Consider the following 7,465-nt stretch of genomic DNA (forward strand, 5'->3'; position numbering starts at 1 on the left):
ATAGTTTTTGAATGGTCAAATCAATTTTTGTGAAAGTGTTCTAGAAACTTTTAATTTTAGAAAAGAGACTGATTTGTAACAGAGCCAAAATAGTTAGCATTTATGTTACAATTTTACCAGTTTTTAAAATTTAACCTAATAAACCTTCATTCCCAATTCTAATTCACGATAGTTGCTATTCTAAGTTGCTATTGCTGTCTCTTCCATCCCCTTGATCTTCCAATTGATTTTTGATTCTTAAACCATAATACTTTGAAGTCCTATCATTCCCAAGCATTAAACCTTTCTAAAACTCTAAGAAAAACATTAAAAAACTCTATAGATTTCATCATCTTCTCTAAATGTGGGTTTTCCAAAATTGCATCAAACTCATTTAATCTTCTGTCAAAGGTAATGTTTCAAATTTTTATGATTTTTTCATGATATCTAGTCTTTAAAATTGAATTATTAGCCCTCAAATCTCATGTTTTAGATAAAAGCCAAAAATTGGGTCGTTAATGGTGGATTTCAAATTTTCGAGTAAAAATGTGATTTCAAAGTGTCTTTCAATTATTTTTAATAGGATTAAGAGGTTTCTAAACTTATATTTAAGTTTCGTTTAGGATTTCTTGTGTTTTAATGAATTTTCATTGTTTTGGCTAAAACTTGTCAAAAAATGTTGGTACCCTGAAACATGTAGTTTTGTGTGGTTTAAGGGTTGAGGATTAGACGTATATGACTAATTAGGTGAATGAAATTCATTTATGACTAATTAGGTGAGCAAAATTCGTTTTAGGTAAATAGGTTGAGCGTAGACCAAGTTACAAGCATTCTATGTTTGTTATGTTAAAGGTTTTGGTTACATGAGAACTTAGGATTGGTTGATGATTTAGTTTGTTTAAGTGAGTCTCTGGCTACTATTTGATTGTGAATTTTGTATGGTTATTAGGTGTAAAGCATTGGATTCAGTAGAGCCTTCTACAAGTTAAATGAAGATTTAGTTTGAGCTTTCGACTTCTCGGTGAAAGCACAATGGTGGGTGTTTGGAATCACTGTTCGTAGACACGAGTAATGTGTTATTTGGGAATTTAGTAGTAGCCTAAACCCCTACTATAGATTCCAAGTGTAAGTTTTCTTGTATCTATATTTATCTTTTGGTTTTGTTCTTATATGATTATGAATTTGTGCATAGTGATGAAAAGCTCATATAAGTGATATGTGATTGTTTTCAAATATTTTGGCCTTGTGATCTTGAAACCATTAGATATATTTGGCATACCATAGGATTGTGAGTTCTCACTTATATTTATAATGATTTTGGGCATTGAGACCCTAGGACATGTTGGAGGGATAAGGGAATGAGAGATAAGCTCCATTCAACGAGACATGTGAGGGGAAATAATGAGAGTGCTAGATATATGCTTCACTTATGGGACATGGTTGACTCTATGGGTCTATGTGGTGTGTTGGAGATCCGTGTATCCGATGAGTGACGATAGAGCTCACTTTATGTTTCATACCTCAAGTGCCAATTTATCATTATATGTGACTTGTGTGAAATATGATATATGCTTGAATTAATATGTGTTTCAAGATGCATGTTTGCATGAGTACGTAAACGTTATGTAAATGAACTAATAGATAATGCATGTAAAGGTACTATACGTCACTAGAAGTAAGAATTATGTAATCGTACTTATAAATGGTTGTCATGTGGATGCATGATGACACATTTGTGATGTGGTCATTCTAATCATTCACTGAGCTTGTTATGCTTACCCACTTCCTTTTTTACCCGTTGCAGATTAGTTGTGTACTGGTGTAAGTGATATGGTTTTCTGAGAGGTGACCTAAGCTAATTTTGTGTTATTCTGTAGGTGTTCTTTATTCTGTAGGTGTTCTTTATTTACGTTTTGTGTTATTCGATATTTTTTGAGTTTTAGGTTTCTAGCCAAGAAACAAAATGCAAGTTTGGTATCATTTTTCCAAGTGGTACCGATACCATTTAGAGAAAATATTGATACCCTAGTGCCAAAAGTGATACCTACGAATATGTTTTGGAAATTTTTTTAATTGGACCCTATTCATGTTTTAAATTATTTATAAGACTAATTATTGTAAATTTAGCATGTAGCAATGATAACTATCAAGTTTGAGTGGCTTAAAACCTTCATGAGTAATGAAACGATGGATGATTTGTTTCTAATGAGCTTTTGTTGTTGTATATGACATGAGACGGTGGTGTGACATCCCGTATTTGGGCTTGGCGACCAGGCTAGGTATAGGGTGTTACATTTGGTGATATCAGAGCCCTAAGTTCAATAACCCTCGAACCTAGGTGATTGTTGTGTATGTAGAGTTTCAAAACTCATGAATTTAAATTTCCTTGTTTTCTTGAAATTGTTGGTATAACACTGTTAGAATTGCATGAGAATTGCTTGGAATGTCTTGGTTGAATTGTATAAGGGGTAGGAATGGGAACATTTTGCCTTAATCCTAAAGTTTGCTTGCAGGAACGAGACTTGGATCATCTCCTCGCCGCTCACACCTTTTATTTGTTTGTGTGTTGCTAGATTATTAGAAAACAACATCTCTAGATTCACATATAGAATGATCATGTAAAGACATGAATCTATATGCAGCACTATTTAGAACATAACAAACAAATACAACATCAACAGTTTTAGGTTCGATAGTGCTCTTTTTAAAAGCAGTCAAACCTACTTTTACTAAACACCCCCACACTTTCAAGTATTGTAGATTAAGGGCATAACCTTTCCGCAATTCATATTGGGTACAATCTAATTTTTTTTTATGATGCACTCTATTAAGAATATGGTTTGCAGAAAGTACGGCTTCCCCCATATACTATCATGTAAACCAAAACATAGTAGTAAAGCATTCATCATTTCTTTTAGAGTTCAATTTTTCCTTTCAGCTATACCATTTTTTATGGGACATAAGGAGCAGAAAATTAGTGTATAATGTCATCTCTCTCACAAATCTCTTTAAGAAAATTAGTGTCATATTCACCACCTCTATCAGATCTAAGATGTTTTATTTTCCCATCAAGCTAGTTTTCTACTTCTACTTTATAAAAAAATAAGGGTTTTATCAACTTCATCTTTTGATCCTAGGATATAGACCTTTGTATATCTAGAGTAGTCATCTAAAAAGGTGATATAGTAGCATTTTACACTCTTATTTTATGTGTTCTTGAAGTCTGTTAGATGGAAACACAAAAAAATATATATATATACTTTTTCATGCCCTTTTTAACTCAAATTCATGAAGTTTTGGTGTAATTCTTGTCGAAAAATATAATATAATTATAAAATAATTAAAATATAATTACATTATTAAAATATTTAATTTTAATTAATTTTATAATAAATTTTCATAAATTTTAAATTATTTTCGATAGATTTGCATAAAGGGTGAAAATTGGCTCAGGAGACACTACTAGAAGTTCAAAACTCGAAAGTGATTTCTGAAGCATTGAAGTGAATTAATTTTTTAGCCTAAGACGTTCCAAATGATGAATATTAATACATAATATAATTAATTTTTATTTTAATCCAATTTATTTTGGGTTAAATAATTATTATTAATTAAATTATGAAAGAAGGCCCAATTGTGTTAAACCAAAAGACTGATCCAACCGAGCAAACGGGCTACCCAAAACCATCAACCATGCTAACCCAATCAGCTCAAATTAGCTGATTATTTGGCTTGCAAACCAGCCCTTATAGTTTTCTTGAAATTGCATTCAAACCCCTTCACTTTCTGTGCTTTTAAAGATTCACCCCAAGCTAAATTTAGCAAGTCTGAAACCTTCAAACTTGCCACATGTGTGGCTGGCCAAGGGGGTCTATGGCTGCTGAATTCTTTCTATTTTTAGCAGTCAATCCCACCTAGAAATACCCCCCTTTTCTATTCATGTCAACACACCTCTCACACCTTCATTCCACACTTCTCTCTCATTTTCTCTCTTCCAAACCTTCCTTTGCTTTCCTTTTTTTTTCTTCCATTCCCTTGCCGATTTCCCTCTTGGAAAAGAGCCCTTCAACCACAATTTCTAGCAGCATTCAAGTACTTTTAGAAGCCTCGGCTCAACAAGAATGAGCAGAGAAGGAGGAGTAGAGCAAACTAGTTAGGCTTTGGAGAAACACCGAATTTGATTCTAGTTTCCTATCCTTTAATTTTTTATTGTTGTTGTTATGAACATGTCTATGAATATTTTTTATGTTGATATTCTTAATTTAATTAACATGGTTTAAATTTAATTTGTGTTAGGTTGATTGCATTTCGTCCACTTAAGTTATTAAAATTATATTTGTGTTGTTATAGGTCTTGGTAAATTGTTTGATTAAATAAAACGATGATTATGTTATTCTTACATTACAATTGTAAGATAACTAATGAATTAATTATTAATCGTATTGAAATTGTAATTAATTGACACAATACTTAATCAGTGCATATTTAATCTTTTAAGGTAGGTGATGGTTAAATTAGCGACGGTATTAAACGGTACATTAACCTTGCATAACTTGCAAGATTATTGTGATCAAACTTTTTCAAGGTAGGTATATATTGTTACTTCACTTAATCTTTTACTTGCTTGTTAAAATTGATTAATTGTTTGAATCGACATAGTAATATGTTCAAGAAATTAGTTAATTTTGCAAGTCTGTATGTGCTATAGTTAACAAATTACCAAGTTGCCATGAATTTATTCGTAACAACATGAACATTGTTTTAGTATTATTAAGTTAAGAAATGTAATTAATCTAACACAATTATGTCATCTTGATTAAAATCATCTTTTGAAATTGTGTATTGGAACATTCATTTTTATTTATTTTTATTTTACTTAGTTAAATTTTAGTTTTTAATTAATTCCTTAAAATCAAAATATTTTTAATCACCAAAGTGTTTGAATTTCATTTCATAAATAATTTTCTTAAATAGTCATTGTGGGTACGATAACTCGACATTTACTTGTCACTTTATTACTTGTTGCAATTGTGTACACTTGCACATTTCCATCGTTCTAAGTTTTTTACGTCATTGTCAAAGACTGTTTTAAAAGTCATTATTTGTGAAATTGTTAATTTTGCATTTTTGTTTATTTTTCTGTTCAATTTTAACTTAATTAATTTTTCTGTGTTTGTTTCAAGTGTTTATAAGTATTAACCAAATTATCAATTTACTCCCTCTAGACCTTTAGATTGAAAGAACTTTTCGAAAATGAAGAAGACAAGCAGTTCAGAGAAGGACCAAAGAGATGAACTACGAAAATTTGAATCAAGGAAACAGAGCAAACCCTGCTCAAAATCCTATCCTTATTGCTGATGATAGGGATAAAGCTCTTAGACAGTATGTTGTTCCAATGTTTCATGATCTTAATTCGGGTATTACGAGACCCAAAATCGAGGCACAACAATTCGAGTTGAAGCCAATTATGTTCCAAATGTTTCAGACAGTAGGTTAATTGAGTGGAATGCCTACCGAAGATCCTCATCTTCACTTAAGATTGTTTATGGAGGTGAGTGATTCCTTTTAGTTTCTTAGAGTACCCGAAGATGCAGCACGATTAAATTTGTTCCTATATTCACTGAGCGACAGAGCTCGAGCCTGGTTGAACTCATTGCCACTACATTCTATTACCACATGGCAATAGTTAGCAGAACGATTCCTCATGAAGAATTTCCTGCCTAGCAAGAATGCTAAGTTGAGGAACAAGATCACTACTTTCCAACAAATGGATGACGAGTCCTTGTATGAGGCATAAGAAAGGTAAAAAGAATTATTACGGAAGTGCCCTCATCATGAAATCCCATATTGAATTCAACTTGAGACATTCTATAATAGTCTTGATGCTCACACGAGAATGGTAGTGGACGGTTCTGCTAATGGTGCTCTCCTTTCTAAGTCTTATAACAAGGCTTATGAAATCATTGAAAGGATTGCCAACAACAATTATCATTGGCTAACCAATCGAGCAGCGTTAGGAAGATGAGTAGCTAGAATACATAAAGTGGACACTCTCACTTCAGTTGTATCTCAGGCATCCTCAATATCATTGATGCTTAAAAACTTTACTACTAATGGGTTTAATAATTTTACAACTCAACCTCTAATCAATTTGAAAATATAGCCTGTGTTTATTGTGGGGAAGGACATTTGTTCGAAGAATGTCCATCAAACCTAAAATCCATGTATTGCATGGGTAGTTAGAACCAGAACAGATAAAGACAAGGACTAATCCAATTTCTATAACCTATATTGGCGAAACTACTTTAATTTCTCTTGGAGTAACCAAGGGGCTGGACCCAGTAACACTTATGCCCAACCTAGACCGAACCAACCACCTCTTTTTACCCAACAAGTATAGAAGCAACCTTAAGCTGAATCTTCCAATGGCTTGGAAAACCTTTTGAAGGCATACATAGCCAAAAATGACGCCTTAATCCAAAGCCAAGCAGCCACATTGAAAAACTTGGAAAACCAAATGGGCCAGCTTGCCACTGAACTCAGAAACTGTCCACAAGGTGCTTTGCATAATGATACGGAGAATCCAAGAAATCCAAGGAAAGAGAATTTGAAAGTATTGATATTGAGGAGAGGAAAGACATTAGAGTCCAACACTATTGAAGTTGAAAAGGAGCCAGCTGATGCTCAAGATTTAGTGGAAGTTCAACCAAGTGTTGAAATTCTAGCTTCACTAGAACCAGAATCTGCAAAACCCGATAAGGTAATTTCCAAACCAGTCAATTCTGATAAACTGACAACTTCGATAGATACAAAATTATCATAGAAGACGAATCAACCAGTTTTAGTAAAGAATTCTCCACCACCCTACCCTCAAATACTTCAGAAGTAGAAGTAGGAAGTCTAGTTCAAAAAGTTCCTAGACGTACTCAAGCAACTTCATATCGACATCCCGTTGGTAGAAGCATTTGAACAGTGCCAAAATACATCAAATTCATGAAGGATATCCTATCCAAGAAATGAAGACTGGGAGAATTTGAGAAAATAGCCTTGATGAAGGAATGCAGTTCATATCTTCAAGACAAACTACCCCTAAAGTTGAAGGATCTTGGATGTTTTACCATACCTTGCAACATTAAAGCAATGTATTGTGGTAAGGCACTATGTGATTTAGGTGCGAGCATCAACTTGATGCCCATGTCCATATTTAGGAAGTTAGGGATAGGTGAAGTTAGACCTACTACGGTTACACTTCAATTAGTAGATCGATTTTTAGCGCATCTAGATAAAGAGGTGTCAATTTATTTTTCATATTGGTACACTTATTGGTTACACTTCAAGTTAGACCTACTACGGTTACATATTGGTACGTGTAGATAAATTTATTTTTCATGCTAACTTTGTTAATCTAAACTTTGAAGCAGATAAAGAGGTGTTAATCATCATAGAAAGGCCTTTCATAGCAATTAGAAGGACCCAACTTTTAATT

The 7,465-nt window shown here is 33.0% G+C and overlaps 1 non-coding gene across 1 annotated transcript; it reads right to left on the minus strand.

Annotated features, from left to right (window-relative positions):
* Positions 1-5,713: 5,713 nt before the first annotated feature.
* LOC121221450 (small nucleolar RNA R71) lies at positions 5,714-5,820 on the minus strand. Its single transcript, XR_005918841.1, has one exon. It is a non-coding gene; the product is annotated as a small nucleolar RNA R71 (small nucleolar RNA).
* Between the last annotated feature and the right edge of the window lie 1,645 nt (positions 5,821-7,465).

Source organism: Gossypium hirsutum, chromosome D09, assembly GCF_007990345.1.
Source record: "Gossypium hirsutum isolate 1008001.06 chromosome D09, Gossypium_hirsutum_v2.1, whole genome shotgun sequence".
NCBI classification, from domain to species: Eukaryota; Viridiplantae; Streptophyta; class Magnoliopsida; order Malvales; family Malvaceae; genus Gossypium; species Gossypium hirsutum.